Raw genomic sequence first — 22,141 nt, 5'->3', positions numbered from 1 at the left:
AAAATCCCACTCTTCCAAGGCTGTTTCAGCACTATGTTTTATCAAAGCATCACCACTATGATGATACTTCTGAGAAATGTGTGTGCAGCCATTATTACCCATCGTTTTTACATAAGGCTTTAAAAAATAAATAAGACGAAGTGGATGTGAGTCAAGATGACTCTATTCAAAAGCATTTCAAAAGGATGTTCTGAAGCATCAGCTGAGATCAACTCAGTTGCTATGCCACCTTTGGAGGAGCCGACTATATTTAGATGGCCATTATTATGAGGCTTTTCACACACAAACACAAAGACAGGTGAAAGAGGTATAGCCATGACCTGTCTAATGTGTACTCTACTGTCAGTCATGTCTGAATGATACTTATAGTCACCATCAACACTTACACAAACATATATATATATATATACACCTTCAAGGGCTATTATCTTTTATGAAGATATTTATTGACTTAAGATTACATAATAGGGACAGTGGTGGCTCAGCGGTTAAGGCTCTAGGCTAGAGATCAAATGCTGGCCCCAAACGCTCAGCTCCATTATAAGCCTGAACAAATTTCATCACAGGCAGCAGAGTGGTGCAGGAGGTAGTGTCAATGCCTCACAGTTCCAGGTTTTGATCCTGAACTCCAGATGTAGAGATTTGCACGGGTTTGTGTGGATTTCCTCCCATCTCCTAAAAACATGCCGGTAGGTGGATTAGTTTCGTTATATTGCCCATATGTCTGTGTTTATGATGCTACCATGATAAGCTCCATATTCACCACCACCATGACCATGACAAAATGTTTGTTGATAGCTTTTATATGAAAGCTATGGTTAGTAGCGAGCAGCTGTAATCCATTGTCTAACTCCACGTGAGGCATGTACTGAAACTTCCAATACCATTGTGCACAAAATTTCTGCAGTTTGAGAGTCGGCTTGTCACAATAACTACTTTTGTTGGATGATATATTGTCCCAGAAATAATTGTGATAAACGATATTATTGTCATTTTAAGACCATTTTATGCCACTGACTTAATGATAATATAATAGTATAATAATGCAAGTATACCCTTTCAAAGAGCAATGAACTTTTAAGTCTTAAGAATATTAAGACATTGGAATTGCAATGTCAAAAAAATACCAGATTTTTAAATTAGGAGTCCATAAGACTGTGTAACGACTAAATACAAACCAAACAGGGCAGCGTTGTATTGTTTATTGTTTATTGCAAAGAACAAACCTGGCTGTTAACTCAGTGCATTTACTTTTTAAACTAAAGTGCATAAAGTTATAAAATTATAAAATTATAAAATCAAAAGATTTAACTTAGGCTCTCACGCCAGTTCTAGTGTTAATTTTCGTACTGTTTTTAGTCATAGTTTTTGTCTTCTGTCTAAAACATCCTTTAAATTTAGTCAGTATTTCATCATGGAACATTTATTAATTTTAGTCAATTTTACTGTTACTCAAATGCCATTGAATATTAATCAATGGCGTTTTAGTTGATGAGAAAATGAAAAAATTAAACGAAATATTCACACATTTTATATATTAACTTTTATATATTACTTAACATTTATCAACAAAAACATGTGAAAACTGCCCTTGTTGTGAAAACCTGATCTCCTGAAATAATAACATTACAATGAGTACACTACTGTAATACAATATTGTGAATTCTTTATGCTTTTGTTATTCATTGTCCGTGTTTTAGTGCATTGTTACGGAAAGAGCGTATTTACAACGTGACTTACCATTCTACCTAGCGCGTTACTTAAGTTCAGGTTCACTTGTACATTTGCATCATTTTGTGCTGCAGCAAGTAATATAAGTAATATTAATTGTAATATTACGTTTATTTTGTGTACATGACTGGTTAATCCCATATGTGTATAGGATGCATTTGGGTGAGTTAATTAACCCTCTAGTAAAGCGTTTCAGTTTACCGATGTTCATTCACTGTTCAGCTTCAGCTCTTAAGCGGGTCAATCCCTGACATTACTGACTATGACTGGATTACTAAAACACTAGAACTATTCTTTCTAGATTTTTCTTCTTCAAAAAACATTGTTAGTGCATTCTTAATATCGTGCGTGTCATTCCTTCAACAGTATGTTTTAATTTAAATTGGCGCTAGTGCTTGCTACACATCTTAAATTCGAAAGCACACAGTTTTTGCATTCGAATGCATTCGAATTCGCATTTTTATCTTAAATTCAATGAATATTCAAATTTTAATTTGACAGCCCTAGAGCGACAAGAGAACAGATGCAGCGTGAATGACTAAAATGTTGGTGACATTCATTCTCAAGTAAACAAACATGCATGTAAACACAATAGGCAATATCGAGGTCAGCAAAAATGATCGAGGTCATGTCCGTATTTCGTACGATAAGTCAATAACATAATTATCATGACAGGCCTATTCGAGAGGTTGTGTTAATCATTGTCTACTGAGGCATTGCAGTAAGAGTAGTATGTAGATCTCACCCAGTGACTAATCTTAGTGCTAGACTAACAACCATTCTCAGTAGATTGACTGAAAGTGAGACTGAGGCCAAGACAAAGCTTATTCTGCAGGAAAGATGGTTTCTCTCTCTCTCTCTCTCTCTCTCTCTCTAGTCAATGAGGAGTCAGTCTTGGCCCTGTGAGTCAGACAGAAATCTGACACAGTGACTGAGCTCTCGCGTGATGTGCGGTTCCTTCTCTTTTGAAGTTGTGAAGCTTGACAATCTGCAGCTGGGTCACCATCAGTTGCTTATCATAGCCTTCACACGTCACTCTTTGGTGAGATTGTGTGGATACATGTGTGTGTATGTGACCCGGTTGGGGTTAAGCACAAACAAGGAGCAAGCAGCAAGTATGTGACACTGTAAAGTGGAAGGCAGAGGATGAAGGCCTCAGAGAATGTGTGTGCTGGGGGTCTGTCCAGAGCTTCCTCTCTCTCTCTCTCTCTCTGTCTCACACACACACACACACACACACACACACAGTCCCTTTAATTATGACTCCCTCACTGCATCCTCTCATACTCAGGACAAACAGCCGGGAGGGGGGAAAAGCAACCTGGACGCAGCGCATGCATAATCAAATCCTTTCCTCTCCCATGGCAATAATAAAACGAGACTTCTCATAAACATGCCAGAAAAAGACTGACCTTCAGGATTTATCATCTGCAATGCAGCGATTACTTTTATCTGTCTGGCACCATTCGCCAAGAATCAAACTGGAGTTATGTGTGACTGCAGCTGATTCTGTCTTTGATACATGGCGTGTTTACAGCATATCAGCACACGAGAGAATGGAAGGTGGTTGGACTCTATCTAACATTTCTGCAGGAATCAGCAGATCTGCTGTGGTCAACTACATTCAGTAGCCATTCACTCCCCGGCTCGTACATCTGCACGTTGAAAAGTGGTTCCAAATTAACCCCCACTGAGTCTTTCTCACACTGTTTCAGGGGTGTAAAGGCTCTCCCTGGGTCCATTCTGAGGTTTCAATGTGCTGTTAAGTACTTTGCGAAGTGCTATTTAAAGTAAAGTTCATAAGGGAAAAGCTGACTGATTAAAGAAAACATCTCTGGGTGGGTTTTGTTAATAGAAGTGCTATTAATAAAAGGGGATCACAACAGTGGTTACCGCGCCACACTTACCCAGTGCATCATGCTTTTTGATTGCAGTGCGTACACGCTTCTCTACAATCTTTAGAAAACCAGAGTGATACATTACTCGATCTTTAACATCAACACTCTCACTTGACTTTCACGATTGGAGCAGCTTTAAACCTTTTGAAAGGCCCACCTCTCATACAGCACCAATGGGAACTGCCTCACTGCCAGATAATGATGGCTTCCCAGAAATGTCAAGGGCTTAAACACATATTCTGTTGTTGTGTCAGGCTGAGACAAACTATAAGACTTTTGACCAGCAGCTACTAGCACAAAATGTCATGTGGTTAAACGGGGCTAGAGGAAAGAATGTGCAGTATTCATAATAGAAAATAGAAGCAAGATATGTGATGTAACATTGACCAAAAAAAGATGTTTATTTGATTGGAATTACTCTGAAGGTTATTAAAAATTACCATATTTTCTCTCATTTTTTTCAATTGCAACTCTTGCGAGTCCGTGAAGGAGGTTCACACACTTTCTTGCTGGCTATTTAATAATAACAATAATAATAATAATAATAATAATTATTATTATTATTATTATTATTATTATTATTATTATTATAGACCTTGGGTGCCTTAACTGAGGGTAATTTCTTTGTGCATCCCTTATTCAGTGTCTCTTTCTCAGTCACTGTTATTTTCCAAACAACATGATGCACAGATATACAATTACAACTAGTGGCAGAAACGTAAACAGCAATAGAAGTCAGAAATAAAAGCAATTAAGCATAAACCCACACTTAAGCACTGCTGTGGCAATTATGTACAATGCTATCATTACCAACAGAACTACAGAAAAAGTATCCTGCTATTAAACATGTTCCAACTGCAAGCCGAAATGCAGTCTCATTAGAAGAGTAGTCAATAAGAAAGAAAAAGCACAAACTTTCCAAAGGTCAGCATAAAATGTTGACAAAGCCATCTAAGTGTCCAGGGAAGAAAACAAAAGACTACAAAGTACTATCAGTGCCATTGAGGATGGATGACTAGGAAACTCAGGAGTAACACATTGCTTTCTTTAAACAGAAATGCCTGGAGTTGGTCCATTGGTTCAAAAGCTGCAAAAAAAAAAAAAAAAAAAAAAAGGCAAACAGGGAGAGAGGGGCGACGTTACGATACTGCCTGCTGCACTGCACCAAAAATTTACACAGCATACCGCACAAGCTCGCACAGCAGCTCAGATAGCTCAGCAGACTGCCAGCGTGTGTGTGTGTGTGTGTGTGTGTGTGAGAGAGAGAGAGAGAGAGAGAGAGAGGCAAGCTGCAAGACAAACCCTCACTTTCACGGGTTTATTTATGCTGCTTACAAAGCAAACAGAACTCACTACAGTGCGCCAGCCAGCTAACTCAACCTCCAACATCAGTGACAGGCCCGAGCTCATAAAATACCAAACAACATTCACATTAGGCAGTTATCAGTCCAAACACAAGCTGACTCCATAAAGCTGTCTGTAGTAGCATGCTGGACAGGAGTTCATGATAATGAGCAAAATAAAATGTGTAAGAATATGTGGCATATGGACATCACAGAGGTAACTCTTTAACACAGGATGTGTTGAACATGTTAAAGATTACATCTCTTTGAACTTGGATAAATTTACAACCGTCTGAGCTGTCAACGGGCTTTACATATCAAATTTCACTAGAGACGCAAGGCGAGCAGACAGTATGTGTTACTGAACCATACTTCTCTGAGAAATCAGTGAGTTTACATTGACAGACAGTCTACAGCAATGCCTGTCAGCCAATCAGAGGAGTAAATTACCATCCAGCAGATCCAATAAGATCCAAAAGATCCTGCTCTAGCTCACCTAAATTTGTATGTGATTTCTTTTTCGTTTTCGTTCTTTTTCAAGTCACAAAAAAGGACAAAAACCTGCACATACAAAATATAGATTTCTGTAACTTTTTTCCAGTATGCACTATTTATTCAGATTATTTCTGCAGACTCTTATTGTGTTCGAAGTAAGAATAACACAAACCTTTTTGTACTACAGCACTGTTGAATTTTCAATTTTGATTGGTCAGAAGGTGTTGATTAATTTTCTATAACAGCAGCTCTGATAATAGCACTGTCACTAAGGGTTATATTAATGTGCTCATTCTAATACCTTATCATTTCTATAATAACAACTTACACAGGGACTTGTATGGCAGACGCTCCACATAAACAGACTAGAAATCATGCCTGGTTGTTGATACGGTGAAGTTTTCTGTAAGTCTCCAGTGTTATACTTTATAACAGTCAAAGTTTTCAGTTAAGTTTTCCAACAAGGGAAAGTCTTCAGGTGAAGGGGCTTTGCAGATTTTCGATAACAACATTTTTTGGTCTTGGTAATTTTAGGAGAGAGGAAAAATTAGAGGAACTAAGTTGCTTTGAAGATCTTCCACAGCAATAGATATTGCTGTATAAGAGGAATGAAACTTGAATGGACCTTTAGCATGTCCTGTTTTTGGAAAATAATCAATTGTGCAGTGGTAATGGGCAACACACCACCCCATTGTTGATTATTTTCCTATAACAGCAAGCCCCATCATGTTTTATTACTTGCATTTTAAGCAATTGTGTTTAGTAACTGGCATAATTGAAAAACTGAGTTTGTCTTCAATTTTGACATGATGATAGTGCACTATATGACCAAGTTCCAGTCAAAAATATAAACATGTGCCCATTTGGTCACTTTTAGGCTTAGGCCTTAAAACATTACTGCTCCCTAAACCTGTCATGGTGAACCACATTTTCCTGGACAGAACTTGCTGTAAATCAGGAGGAATGCCATATATCCATTCCAGCATCATCTATGTACAAAACAAGTCTGTGAAAGCGAAACCCGAAGTACTGTATCTCTGCACATGGAGCCACTAATGTTACATTAATCACTGACCTATAGGGAGTGATTTTACTTTCAATCACAGCATCTGTGTTACAGTCTGTGATACCCAACATTAAGCACAGTCTTCCACCCAATAGCTCTCACTCTATAACATGGAGTATTTCCATGGAGTAAATATACAGATATTTATAACGCAAGCCCGGTGCCTAGAACAAACAGGAGGCAGAACAAAGCGACTGGGTCTATTCCAACATCCACATGCACACCGTCTGTGTCAAGAGAGGAGAGGCTCATGGTTAGGAATTGCCAGCACATTGCCTTGGGGCAGGAGCAGAGAGCAGACTTGAATAGTTGACTACATAAAGGGAAATCATGCAGGTTGGCGAGGAGCAGGAAACACAGGAAGCGCTTCTCATGGATAAAAGGAGTCGGCTCGTGCCCAGCAGTTAATAGATCTTAACAGGGTGGAGCGAGCATCCCAACCCAAAACAACAGGGGTCAAACAAAGGCAACAATGGGCTATGAACGCACTGATGAATTTGACAAGACAAAAGCGTACGTTAGGAGGTATTTTTTGCAGACTATACAGCCCAGTTCTCAATCATGATCTCAGATCAGGTAAGAGAACGGAATTAACCTTTTTTTTTTTTTTTTTTTTAACTCATTTAATTCCCAGGACAGACTTACATTCCTACAAGGGAATATGCAAAATTATTGGCACTGGACAGATAATGTGTTCTAAACAAATACAAATAGAAGGCAGACAATTTGTTTTGGTTTGTTTTGTTTTGTCTTGTTTTGTCTTGTCTTGTTTTGTGAAAGATTGCCAGACATGTTTAGTGTGCATTTCTACCTCAGTCTTTTCTCAGTGTTTTCCAGTGTTTCTGAGGTCATAGTTAAAGGCTTCATATTTAATTTAAAAATCATGATTATAACCTCTGGTTTAGGCCATGCCCACTTTGGGTTTAAATCCAAATACAGACACAGATATGATTATTTGGAGCAATAAACAGACACACTGCATTACACCCATAATTCCTACATTCCCCAGCTATGTTTCTTTTCATATTAGTAGTTATTAAATAATACACAGTAGTTACAGAATAATAAGATGAATAAGATTAAGATGATGCTTTAAGATGAATAATTGAATAATAAGATGTGACTTTAAGTGGTTAATGCTTAATAATCAGTGTGAAAATAGCACTGAATAGCCATATTAAAGCTGTATTTTACCTTTTCTTTATTCCCCCAGACATCCTTTGAAAGTAGTACATTTCCAAACAGCAGAGGTCACAAACAAGAAGGTTTCATGTTTTTTGGCTGTGAGTGAACATTCATCTCAACATTCAAAAAAAAAAAGCTGAACCTGTTTCATCAACGAATAATTATGACATCAGACAATTTCTGGCAATTTTCTCAATAAAGTTGTTTCCCGCTATACAGTAGTGTTTTCAGTGTGAAAGAAGGCAACAACTAAAAAGTTCAATCTGGGCATGAGCACAGGCCAACCATCACCAAATCGACAGCAAGGAGCCCAGATGAGTCCATCATTCATCATTAGCCCTGATTTCTGTGTATACCTGGAAGGACGCAAATTTAATTTCACTGAAAAGCCATCAGCACACATTAATCAGTGTCAGCGTACAGTACGACAAGTGTAAGGCAGTGAAGATGCTCAGTGTGCAGAAATCAGAGTACTTTATGGCACCAGGAAATTACTGCAGCTCACCGGCATGATGTGAACCTGTGGAACCGTGTTGAAACAGATACTGTTACATGCAGATGAGAACTTTGTTAAGCTGCAGTCCTCCAACACGGAAAGGAGAATCATGAGATTTCCGGATGATGTATTGAGACTGTGTGAAACATGCGGCTACAAGCCACATGAGATCTGTCTGTTCCGCAGTTTTTTTTTTACAGTCTCTGTCTCATCTGTGAAGAACAGCAGTATTAGATTTACGTTGTCCTCATCATCAATCATACTTCTGTGAACTGTGCTGTGTATGCTACGTAAGGAATAAAAAACAATGGGCCATGCTGTGATAGGAAAATAATTCACAATGGGATGGTGTGATGCATATCAGCATCAGCATATCAACGATTATATATATATATATATATATATATATATATAGATATAGATATAGATATAGATAGATATAGATATAGATAGATATAGATATACAGATATATATAAAATAGTGGGGCACAAAGGAATTGCAAGGGTAAGAGAGATGTAAAATACCAAATAAGAAACATTTAAATAACCTTTCAACCTTTATGCATTTTGCGTAGGAGCTTCAACAGCGGAAGACAAAAATATGCCAAAAAACAGTCTTCATTTTCTCTGATAAAAACCGTTTTGCAGGTTTTTTAAACTCTCTGCATCAAAAATGCACTCATATGGCATCTTCACATTTCCATGATAAATGGAGACTTTTTTAGTTCATTAATGTAAGATTAAGTCTACGTTTATGTCTGACTTAACTATCATTAAATAAGTATATAGTTAAATCAGTTAACTATATTTATGAGTGATGCCCTCAACAAAAAAAAAAAACAAAAAAACAAAAAAAAACAAATAGTCAAAGGCTGAACTTTGGGTTTTTGGCTGAAAAAGAAAAAAGGCTGAAAATTTTGACTAGAAAAAAATCTAACATTTTACAAATAATTTTAATGGTAATTATAATTGAACACTTTAATTATAATTAAAACACACTTTGTTTGCTTTCCTCTCTCGCACCAGACAGAAACCACGAGTAAAAGGAATATATTGAAAATGTACTGTTTGTAATGTAACGTTTCTTACTATTCACTGCATTTACCACTCTCCCCCTTCTGCTGTATTATAAGATGGTGGTTAGTTTTATTTTATTTTATTGTTTATTTTATTTTAGTGTCCGGGGGGTATTCAAAAAACTGGAAAGTGGGGCTCATGGGGAAAAAGTTTGAATACATCCAACTTACTTACATTGTTAAACAGTCATTCTCTCACCAGCCTCTCTTTCTTCCTCTCTTTTGGAGTTAATAAGACAAAAAACACAGTTTGTTATATTATAGAGACATCGAAAAAGGCCCCAAGCGTTCTGTTCTGAACACATTCCCATAGCGGCAAACCTATTGACCATTCCAATGCAACGTTCCGAAACACCTGAGATTCTTCCCATAAATGTTAAATAAACATCTTTTTACAGAAAACTTTGATGATACATTTTTCTTTGTTAAATAATGACCCATTTTTAATCCATTTATTACTCTTGGATTATGTGGAGCATCCATCATACAAGTCCCTGTGAATTAGCTGTTACTGCAGAAACTAGCACATTAATAAAATGGTATTAATAAATTAATAACAGGTTTGAATAACAGGTTTGAATTACAGCCAGCACTACTGTCCAAACTGTTGTTACAGAAAATTAATCAACACCTTCTGACCAATCAGATTTGAGAATTCATCAGCACTGTGGTATATTATAATTAATCGCATGGCATGCCTTCTGAAGTGTAAAGTCTTTATAGATAAGAATCAGGGGCTTCTGGAATGATGGGAGATGAGACTTACAGATTTCACATTAAATTTGATAGGAGTAATAATAGCTGGAACATTCAGGAGTGATGCACCTTTGTCCTCATTAAAGTCTTTTATTACATAACTGAAACTTGTATCCTTTTATGTCTTTGAGAAACAGAAACAGCTCTTGGAAATAACTGTGTCACAATAACACAGACCGCTGCATTATGAGGTGACCTTCCAAATGACAGTCATGGAAAGAGTATTCACAGCAGGGTTTGCTGGTCATGCTTTACTGTAGCTTTCAGAGCTCTGAATCCACTACCAAGAGCTGGTTTTATTTCATTAGCTTTTCATTTTCATCAAATCACAAACTACAAGTTTCCTCAGTCTACATTTATTATTTAAGAATTCACTATTTAAATCAATTGTCTTACTGAAAAATCATATAAAAGTAGGACATATCTGAAAGTCTTGTTTATAGATTAATTGATTAAGTATTTCATAGCTTTGGGATGCTATTTGTTTTATTTGTTGTTTAGCTCCTAATACACTGATTTTTAATCCTACTCACTCCAGGAGAAATAACTGACCAATCCCCTACACTCCCACAGAAAGTCTGACCAATTTAGGTTCCGTCTGCAATTGCAAACCCAGTTGGTTCTATTTTCCAAAATATGAATAAATTATGATTTAAACCACAATGATTTTTTTTTTTTTTGGGATCCGTTGGGATCCCAGTTCTGATGCACACTTCTAATACACAGTGTTATTTGTCTGTTAACGACTAGTATTGACTCAACAAGTACTGCCTTCAATGCATTATGTCTTATTATGCGTACTTATTTTTTTTAACCAATGTGATTAAAGCAAATGTATTGTTCATCTGAGAAAAAGTGCCTAAAATCAAACTATGCACTGGTTCTGTTTATATTCCTCCTTTCAGCTTTGTTAAAGAAACGCCTAATCTTCACAGTTCAGAATGAATCATGAATCAATGCAAAATGAGACAAAAACTTTATCTAAGTCTAATCTGGGAGATGCCTTTTTTAGATGGAAAAAGCTGTTGACGGCAAAGGACATGAAGCTGGATGCTGATTCTGTGATCTTGCAATGCTATTATTAATGCTATAAATCTGTAAACTGTTTGGATCAATGACCATAGCAACAAATCAGTAATTTGGCATGTCAGCATTTAAAATTTATAATGCTGGTTGAACATGTACAATTAAAAAAAAGCTTTCCTACAAAAAACTCGCTACACTGATACCCTGCTTTATAACTGTAATATGTATTATAATATCTTGCTTTTAAATAAAAGATAACCAACTGTTTCTAAATAACTAGCTGTTTATAGCTGAAGGCACATGGTCCATAATCTTCTATATTTGACTTCATGTGGTGTGTGTCTGATGAAGCATGTCCAATTAGTTTTAAAGTGTGTTACATCATTTGATCCAAGTTACTGTATGTTTTCTATATTTCTAATTGCTGATTGTAGTACATAATAGATTTACTTGCCTGTTCTGATCTTGAGGTTCTGGGTCACAATTATCTGCTATTTAAGTAAATGTTTATCAGTTAAAATGTAATGTTCTAACTTGTATTACAGAAATTCCCAAACAGCTATTTATACTTGTTAAAACTCTCTACACTGACACACTATATCAGCTATATAAGTGTAACATGTAATATATATCTTGCTTTTAAATACTGGTGGAAACAGGTCCCTGAAAGGTCACATGATCACATGATGCTAAAATTGTAGGTCAATATATTGGAAGACAATATCATATGCAAACAAATATGATATCTTTAATGCTGGAATTGTCCATATTTTAGTAACCATAAAGTAACCATATTTTAGCTAATAACAAAAAGAAACCAAATGACTAATTATGCACAGATCAACATTTGAAAAACAAAATAAGGATTGTCATGAATCATTTCTGTTATATTCATCTAAACTCAAATAACATATAATAATAATTAATAATGCAAAATATCACATTTTTGCTACAGTGGTAAATATTAGTCTTAATCCTTAATCAGGATCTAATCCAACCATAATGCTTTTTTTTTTTGCTTTTGGAGACAATACACAGTTTTTACTGTCATTAGTCAAATCAGCTTGCTGCAATAACACCACAGGAGTGTGAACACAAACTGCCCTTAACAGGCTACATGGACTCCAGTATTGCACACACACGCAGCACAAATGCACGTCACACCCATTAAGTCTCGTGTTTGAGATAGAAGCCTTTTACTCTGACCTCTTGCAGAAGTTCAGGTAGAGTAATGGCGCTCACTTTGTCCTGGGAGGAAGTACAATGCAGTTCACTGGGGCAGCCATCCAAGAGCACCCTCCCAGACTGCAGCAGAGCAACACACAACCTTTGGTTTGTGTTGACAGGTGGCTACTCCTCAAAAATGGCTACCTTCCTGATTCTCTGTATGAATTGCAACACTTTATATTTTATATACTGTAGCTGGAGCTGGGAACAGAACTAATTCCTGTTAACTACCTACAGTTTCTAAATAACTAACGATTTATAGCTGAAGGCAAATGGTCCATTTAATCCTGTGTGTTTGACTTCATGTGGTGTGCTTCTGATGAAGTATGTTCAAGCAGTTTTAAAGTGGGTTACATCATTTTTTCCTAGTTATGCTTTCAATATTTCTAAATGATTTGGTACATAACAGATGTGCTTGCCTGTTCTGATCTCAAGGTTAAATGATTGAATGATGATCAATTAAAATGTAATGTTCAAACAGGTATTACAGTAAAGACTCATATAGCTATTTAAACTCGTTAGGGCCCATCCCACACTCAACCACTTGCCCTACCATTTCCATCAGTGGCCTACTGACTCCATCCTCTCATTATTTTAACCTATCATTAATGACTCATATATGATTCATATACATACATCACATCTTCTTCTTGTACTTTACAAAGTCTCATGAACTGTTTTTAAAATTTGTTTGGTCTGAATGCTCACTTGTTTGTGTAATTTGTATATATTTTGTCTGATAAGAGGCTGGTAACTGTCTACATCAGCCTGATTTTGCAGCTGTTGTGATCTCTGGGCCACCATTTTAGAATTTTACTTTCAGTAAAGAATTGCATGCATGTTATTACTAAATAACAAATTGTCATTCATTGGCCTCAAATGTTGTTACAAAGTCTCATTTGGATCATTTTAAGATTACTCATTTGGATCAAAAATCAACCGAAAGTTGCTTGATTCAAGAACAAATGTATTAAAGTTAACTAAGAAAACAACCTGTCAGTAAACTTCTATGTGTGCTGATACTGTCAAAAATGTTATTTACCAAGTAGAAACTTTTTTAGAAAAGCCAAGAACCCTTATCCAGCAAACCCTTGCAGAACCCTGAGACCCTGAAATCTGTGCATTCAACAAAAAAGTTGCGAGAATGGGTGTTTTTACTCTCATGCAGGCAGGAGCAGATATAAAGCACAAATTAGGGCCACACTGATTAACACGGGAGCATATTGGACACAGTGTGGTGCTACCATGGGATGTTTCCATCATTTATTCAATCATTTTCAATAATGTTTCACACAGTAATCTAAGCAGAAGCGCAATGATATTATAGATATCTCCTTTTGTTCACCAGTTCAAACTACTCTTCAAGATCCATGCAGAGTTTGGCTCACAGTACCTCATTTTGTATGAATGGCTAAGGCTGTTCCAGCATTAGACTTGTAATAACTCTCCCTGCAGCTGAATTATACAAGGCATGATTTGCAAAGTACAGGATTTGAGACATATTACACTGGCAGCAGCCCTGACACTTGCGTAAAAGTGGGAATTATGAAAAATAAAACTCCCGCCTCAGCACTATTCGGTTATTAAAATGGCCAGGTTTCATATTTCACCATTAAGGAAAGGTAGAAAGGTAGTACTTTTCAGCACCAGGAAGGGCTTGAAAATCAGCTGAGGAGCTAAAGTAAGACTTTAGAACCTATGTATTATTGTCATAAAACAAAAGTCAAAAAATAATGTTGCCTCGGTCATGAAAATTACTTAAACTTGGAAACTGAATCCTCAGGAACACTGATGTGATCTGATAAGCAGCCAAAAGCCAGTTGGGACACTGAGCAGATGTGGTTACGGCATGGCTGGCACATTTTCTGAATTGCAGCTCTACAGTCATATTCCCAGTAGTGTTTAATATTATAGTAAAATTATTTGCATTCATCTTATTTTAAAGTAATACCAAAAATAAATAGTATCAAATCATAAAGCAAAAGTAATAATTATTGTCGTTCAAATTCATAGAGTATAATAAATACTGCATACCAAGGTGAGAAGTTGCAAATCGATGCTTTCAATATTATAAACGCCAATGAAGATACATATATAAAATGATTCTGATGTGATTCTACTTCATAGGCCTCAAACCATTTGTAGGAAGCCTTAAAAAACTTTATTGTTTTCCCAAAGTATCTGTGAAAGCTACATAAAGCATTCACCTGATAAAAATACCTGTTCATGTCTAGTTGTCATGTCATCATTGGACTCGGGATTACATCTACGCTACATCTCCCAGAATACAACGCAGCCTACAAACATGGCCACCGTGAACTACAACACCCAAGAATTCTCTCACGTTCACAGTCGCCATCATTCTGATCACCCATACCTGAAAACACTTGCACGCAGCCACAGTATTTAAGGACTTTCTCACCACCACATCACTGTGAAGTATCTGCTCTGTGTCCTTGTTCTGAGTTGGATACCAAGCCTTTGTATTTTGTTATTCCGACATTCTGGTTTTGACCTCGTTTCTGGTTTTCTGGTTTTTGACTCCTGCCTTGCCTAGTTTAAGCTGTTTGCTGATCGTCTGACCGTTCTATGTTTCCTGTTTTATAAAAAAGCTTTTGTGTACCTGCACTTGCGACCGTCCATGCTGCCTGACCCTGGTTTATATTATTTCGTGTAAGTTCCTGCAGTCCAAAATACACAGTAATGTACTGTATATCAGTCATTCTAAAAAAGTGGTGCAAATACACTGTGACCAAAAGAAATTTTAAACTTTCTTCCTCCATCTGGGCCGCATGGTGAGTTGATGTCCATCAGCATTTCGAAGTAAGAAATCTGGATGTCATTTCAACATCATCGGCTGCTAATTTATTATTCTGGACACATCTTGAGAAGTTCTAAATTAAACCTGAATTGGTACACATGAAACAGTCAAATATTTGTCACTAGAAAAAAAAATATATATATTTATTTCAGTAACGACATGCTTGTTTCAGTTGTGACATTCAGTTGTCAATTCAAGTCCTCTGTAAATAAATAAATAAAAATATTTTAATGTTACACTTTTTTGCTAGGGAGCAAGATTGCAGAAGATCAGAAAGGACACGAAACAACCCAATAAAATATAAAGAATTTCTAGGAAAAAGAAAGGAATGCATGACAGAAAAATTAAAAAAAAGAAAGAAAAACTTGGCTATAAAGGACAACTTTTAAAAATTCACATAAAAAGTCACAATAAAAGTTATTTGCTTTAAAACTTTTTATATAAAAATAAGTTATTAATTAAGTTATGACTAGAATGTGGTATACGTAATTGTATGATTTCATTGGATTTTCATGAGGTTTTTTTTTCATTATTTAAAGCCTTAGAGGGGATAAAAACTGTTATGAAATGGATTAACTGTACTACTAAGAGTGGAATAACAGTACCAATATTAATAGAGAAATATTCTAAGTTCAATTAACAAGAATGAAAAATACATTCCTGGTTTTCTGCTGTTTAGGTATTGACAAAACTCAATAATTTGTCAAAAATTATTTAAATACATCAAAGGATCGAAGTGCACACTCATAATTTTTTTATTTTAGCTACTGTCCAAAAAATCTTTAATATTTAGCTGAAAAAGACTTTACCAACCATGAATTTGCACTATTTGTGTAGCATGACCCTACGTCTTTGAGTATGTATTTTGCTAAAACTGAAACTAAAATATCTAAAGGTATCTGAAGTATACTAAATCCCTAACTAACATCCTCTATGACAGGAAGCAGCATGTAAGTGCTTTCATTCAGCATTTGTAATGTGCGTCATTCATTAGGCTAGGCCGCTGATGTCAGCTCAGTGAATGATGGCTAGGTTTTAGATGATTGGCAATGCCACATGACTGAATCATCATTAGATCTGCACAATATGGACAAAATGTTATATTATGAATTCTGAATGTTACAATTACTATATGACTCATAATAGAGTAAAAATGAATTATTAATATGTTTGGATATTGACCAAGGTTATTATGGTTGTTAGAACATGTAATATAATTTTTCAGAACACCCAAAGAAACACTCAACTGGAACATCAAGATTAATCAGGATGCTCATAGCAATACAATCAGACTTTTGTGAGGAGACTCTCTGGAGATGGTGAGATATGTCCATATTCCTTTACACATTATGATATAAGGTTTTATTTTTTAGGGGAAGGGTTTATTCAATGACGTTTTTCTGAAACTGGTGGTTAGGGACCCCCAGATGGTCCAACATTTTGCATTCAGTCTTTTTGATTGTTTCAGACATGCTGGAAGCTGGATAAATCATAATTTTGGGCCATCTGGAAACAAGTTGTTCCTGTACAGCACTTGTACATAATTCATTACCATAAAAAGTCATTAAAAACCAGACTAAACTATAACTTTAAACCACAGAAAAATTATATAAATGCCCAAAGATCAGAACACATCTACCAGCCCAATGGCATTTTTCTTTCAGCCTAATGTGAACAACAGTAGCCCAAATGGATAAGAAACAGCTCCATCTTTCAATGCTGACTTCAGCTGTGTCTCACACATGGCCAGCGGGAGGCTGCTGAGTGTTCTGGGGGTGTACTCACACTTGGTCCCTTACTGCACTGACCCTCGCGTGCCTTTAGGGCTTGCAGTTTTAAATGAGATCAGGCTGTTGCTCACTCTGGAGCTCAAATACATGACAATTTGTGCAGTTTTTTCCTTCATATTAATCTATTTGCCAAAACACAATAGATGAATATGCTAGCTTATGAAGCTTTTGTAACTTTCATAAGATAAATATCCTTAATATATTACATATAAAAATCAGTGTCAGAATTCTAGTGGTCAGAATTAAAATATTTAACTAAAATAGAGAGCTTTTGATATTAATCTGGTTACTAGCTATACTGTACACATCTAAATGTCTGGTCACTGGTGGTCTTATGGTGGTCCCTTTCCTCTGATGGATGGGATGGGAGGGGTAACACGATTTCCATAGCAACAAACGGGTCTGTAATTGTACACCTACAAAGAGAACCTGTGTAGTAAGTGGATCTGATAAAATGGCCAATACAAGGTAAATGGTATCCAACTTAGCATATACTACTCTAATATTGAAAGATTCTCTTCCTTAATCCCAACATTATTTTAAACACAAATGGAAAGTCACTAATGCTTTGAATTGTGGGATATGTGGGCAGCCTAAGCCTGCTTTGATGCAATATTAAAGACAAGGCACATGAACTATTTATTTAGTGCACTGGGGATTTATGGGCAGCTGAAAAATGGACTTTGCACACTTACCTAACACTGAAACACATGCATTTAAACACACAAAACCGCAAGTGCTGGTTTTGGGACAGAGTGTAAAGTAACAAAGCTGCACACATCACCTAATGGCATGGAGATTGAGATGGTTCCAGAAAATCTCATTTGGCTTTTATCATCTGCTTAAAAATCATCTGTTTTATTCCAAATTTTGTTTCCTAATGGAAGAAAATACAAAAGCGACAGATGCAGACTGAAAAGGAAGTCAGCTCTCCAATAAAATTATATTAACCCTGCCGTTCCCTGAAACAAGTCTGTGGATCTCTGATGAGTCATAATCATGTGGTAGAGATCTAGATAATAGATGATGAGTGTATGACACATAGCATACAGAGCCAAGGGTCATTCTGAAAGATTGTCACTTAATGTCATCTCAATTATTGATATGCCACAGAGACATTAGTATAAGCTGTCTGAGAAATGAATCCACTGCTAAGCTGACTCTTTTCGCATCGCTGTTCAGGTACTCTTGGAAGAGCTTTAGATATTTCTTTAAGCCTGTGAGGGAACTGGCAGACTGAACAAAGTTGTTCCTCTCAGCCTACTATTGCAGAATTTACTGCCATATCGTGATGGTATCATCAGGCGCTTTTCACTGTTTACTAGAAATAAAAGCTGTAAAGAGTTCAAGACTATAAGGTATGAGTTTGCCAAAATTTTTCTGTAACTAGATTCACTTTGCAGCAAAGCATAAGCTATAATGCAATGACTGAAAACCAACTCAAACTGCCTAATCAGCCTACAGGTTAATTAATTATGTGCTGATTTAGACTTACTTAACTAAAGCTTCACTTGAATGTACAGTACTCTCCTGACCAGAAAGGTCATACCACTGTAAACATTGGTGCTAAATGCTGATCATAGCTGAAGTACTGTATAACCCGACTAAAATAACGTGGTATAAATCCCAAAGCATGATAACTGGTCGTACAATGACAGTGTCTAAAACTCTACTAGCCTGTACATATACATTCCACAGAATGTATAAATGGATGGCCATTATATCACACTTAGAATACCTGCACCAACTGACATATCTGCTTGCATGCTTGCGTGCAGGTCTCGCCTTGCAAATCCATGTCACAGTGTGACATAATAACAATATGAGGCACAAATGAGAACACAGAAGCTCCTAGCTGGTAGTGGGCTGTGTGCCACCACGCACATGCTGGATCCTTTACTAACACTGTACTTGAATTCTCAAATCACTTAAATTATGCTAAGGGAGGTAGAGCTCATGGCAGGCAAGTAATCCTTACTGTAAAAAAGAATTATGTGTGATCTGAGTAGTGACCCAAGTTCCATAAACAGTGGGAACTACAGTATTCTGTTACTAATGAGCATATAAAAGTGCCAGGATTCAAATGAAGAAAATCATCATGACAAACTTTTCTGATAAAGGATTGGTGTGATAAGAACCCCCATGTTTGTACTATTATAATATGTAAGAAATACACAGGTGTTTTGTTCTCTTATTACCACAGCAATTTGTAACAGTAAAAAAATGCATTAAACTATTTATCCACTTATTATCTTACCTCTAATGGTGTGTAACATCCCCGAAACAAGATCGTTTCTATTATCACTTATGTTATAGCAGCTATAAACAGTCTGATAACTGACTTTCTTTCTTCTTTTCTCTTAAAGTTAATAAAAACAAATAAAACAAAAAAACACCGCTTGTCATGTTTCAGAGAAAGTCCTCTGGCTTGCAGACTTTACTGCTTCCCCCTGAAAACTTCATGCAACAGCCTTCTAACTGTCACGAAGCACTGACACTGGAGACTCCCTCCAAAAATGCTAAATAAACATCTGTTCAGGAGAATGGGTCCTGCTCAGAAGTGCCACATTTATGCGCCTTCTTCAGGAAAAGTCCTGAATCCAGCTATTACTGAATCCAGCTTCACTATGCAAACAATTATTTTTACATACATTATTTTTATCTGCTTGTTCAGTCTGAATGCCATGCTATTTTCTGTGTAAGTCTTTACTGTAGAAATGATAATGTATTAAAACAAGCACATTAATATAAAACAGTGCTTTGGCACTATTGTCAGAGCTGCTGTTAGAGAAAATGATCAATACGCTTTCTAACAAATCATAATAGAGAATTTTACATTGTTGGTGTATAATATATATATATAACACTATTATTTATATATAATATATATGCTATATACTATTATATTAATATTTTAGAATTCTATATCTATATAGAGATATTTTTGATTGCTATAATATAAATGTTGCATATGTACTCAGCAACACACACACACACAGACCCTGTGGCCCAGGGTGCTGTAGTCCTGATGTCCTGAAGGCCTACCGCACTGCAAGTTTTTGAAACTTTCCATGTTCTACACCTAATCCAATCTGATAAAATATCTTTGTTTTTACAAGTTACAACATGTGAAAAGATATTGTGTTTGAAGTGCATAAATACTCTTCTTTTGTGCTTTTTCCGCATATAGAAGGCCAGGAAAAACACATCTCTGCTGCTCTCCTAATGGCCACACACATATCTGCTTATAGAGTGTCGCAAAAAAAAAAAGTTGCAAACTTCTGAACTGCATTAGGTGTGTTTGGAGTTAGGAAATGTTGAAAGTGTGTAGGTCAGTGGGTCCCAGGGACTGGAGTTGAAAAATTCAAATCCAAAAATGACTGCTATAAGATGAATATGAGGGAAATCCGTCATGATGACAGAACATTAAACGATGCTTCTGTTCCAGAATGAGTATCAGATGAGTAAGCAAGAACACTGTCCCCCTCACACACCACAAGTTCTGCTCCGTCTCCCACTGGAGCAGATACAGTACCTTCAATCTCATAATGCTAAGTTCCATGGAAACCAAAAACAAACCTCTGTTTACCCTGTGTCTATAGCATCAGCAAACACGTTCATTCACGCAGTGGCACTTTTGGCACTGTCAAGTGCAAGACTTTATCCCTGCCAGGCAAACATTTTCCATCACAGGGGCTATCTGAAAGTGCCATCTGCTGGAGCAGAAGGCATTCATAGAAAGTGTACTTTTAAAACTTGTCAAAATGCACTGTCCATAAATGACGACAAGAAAGCTTTGAGCTGAGAAACATTATGCAACACTGAAGTCTACAGAGAGAGCCAACTCTCTCTCTCTCTCTCTCTCTTCTTTCCATGTTCTTATTGCTCCATGTTACAGTTCTAAAAGTACAGACTCTGGAACAAGACTAGATCCTGCAAGACAGCCCAACACTCTCCTCACTTCATTATCACCAAGCTGCTAAGGTCTGCAATTGCCATGGCAAATTAATCAAAAGCTCACGGCACTTAAAATCACTGCCAGAACAGGCATGATGCTTTTATTTAACTGTGAATGTGTCCCTCTGGATGTGACCACAAATCAAATCCCATTTCTTTAATCAACCTTTGTGGCTTGGAGTCTTATTTTGCTATTACTCTAGAAAATGTGTTCATGTAACTTGTTCTAATTATAACAAAAAAAAGAGAGAGATTAAAATATCTATTGTCCCAATCGCACAATGAGTCGTTGTTTCATATGAATCTGGTGATGAATCACACATTTCACTTAAAAAAAAAAGTGTTAGGAACAAAAATTGTGATTTGGATTCTGTTCTGTGTGATACCAGCAGGCCAAAACTCTGATGCAACATGTACATTAGTGTTACTCTAAAGCATCAAGCTACTACACTGTAGAAAATAAAGGCCATTTGCATGTGCAATCTTACTCTGCTAGTGCAAATGCTGAAAGTATTAGGCTTCTTTCTGAACTTGATGATGCACTGCAGCTCATTTTGTCATGAGGCGCAAAAAAGTTGCAGCTGATGGGTTTGACAAAAAACATCTTTTACCTCAATTACCTGCATGGCTAAGTAGGCACAAGTTTAGGCCAGTGTTTCCCAGTCCATGTCCTCGAGTCTCACTGCACTGCACATTTCAGTGTTTCCCCTCCTCTCATATACCTGACACAACTCATCAGCTCATTAACTGGGCCTTCACGAGCGTCAAATGAGTGTGTTCGAGAATGGAAAACAAAATGAGCAGTGCAGGCTTTCCTTAAGAACCAGGACTGGGATTTAAACAGGTGCATTCATGATATAAAAGGACAGAAAAAAAAGACAGACAAAATAAACGTCCTGTGGTGTCAGCATGGAGGAAAATCACTGTGATCCACAACACTGCAGCGTGTGTGTGTGTGTATGTGTGTGTGTGTGTGTGGGGGGAAAAAATCTATCAGCCACATCAACTTCTGCCTCTTGTCGCATCTTCTGAGTTGAATGATATGTGGTGCTCTGTAGGCTCTGGAAAGAGCCTGTTGAAATGCACTGTTGGTTTATGCTGTGCTTATTTCTAGCCATTATGCAGTGTAGATAAATGAACTGCAGCTCGGGTCCACGCAGGACAAAAGTAAACTGCATGCAAAAAAACAAAAAAAAGTCTGCAAATGAGCTCATGATCAGAGAAGCACCTTTTGCAGCCCAATGCAATACAAATGGCTTTGTAGCCTGTACAGG

The 22,141-nt window shown here is 36.7% G+C and overlaps 1 protein-coding gene across 1 annotated transcript in view; it reads right to left on the bottom strand.

The window, feature by feature from the left end:
• Positions 1-22,141, bottom strand: part of fgf14 (fibroblast growth factor 14) — a 123,604-nt gene that overhangs the window by 100,895 nt on the left and 568 nt on the right. The gene's annotated exons all lie outside the window — the stretch shown is intronic.

The sequence above is a fragment of the Pangasianodon hypophthalmus genome, chromosome 5, assembly GCF_027358585.1.
Source record: "Pangasianodon hypophthalmus isolate fPanHyp1 chromosome 5, fPanHyp1.pri, whole genome shotgun sequence".
In the NCBI taxonomy this organism is placed as follows: domain Eukaryota; kingdom Metazoa; phylum Chordata; class Actinopteri; order Siluriformes; family Pangasiidae; genus Pangasianodon; species Pangasianodon hypophthalmus.
This window is presented reverse-complemented; position numbering and strand designations above follow the sequence as displayed.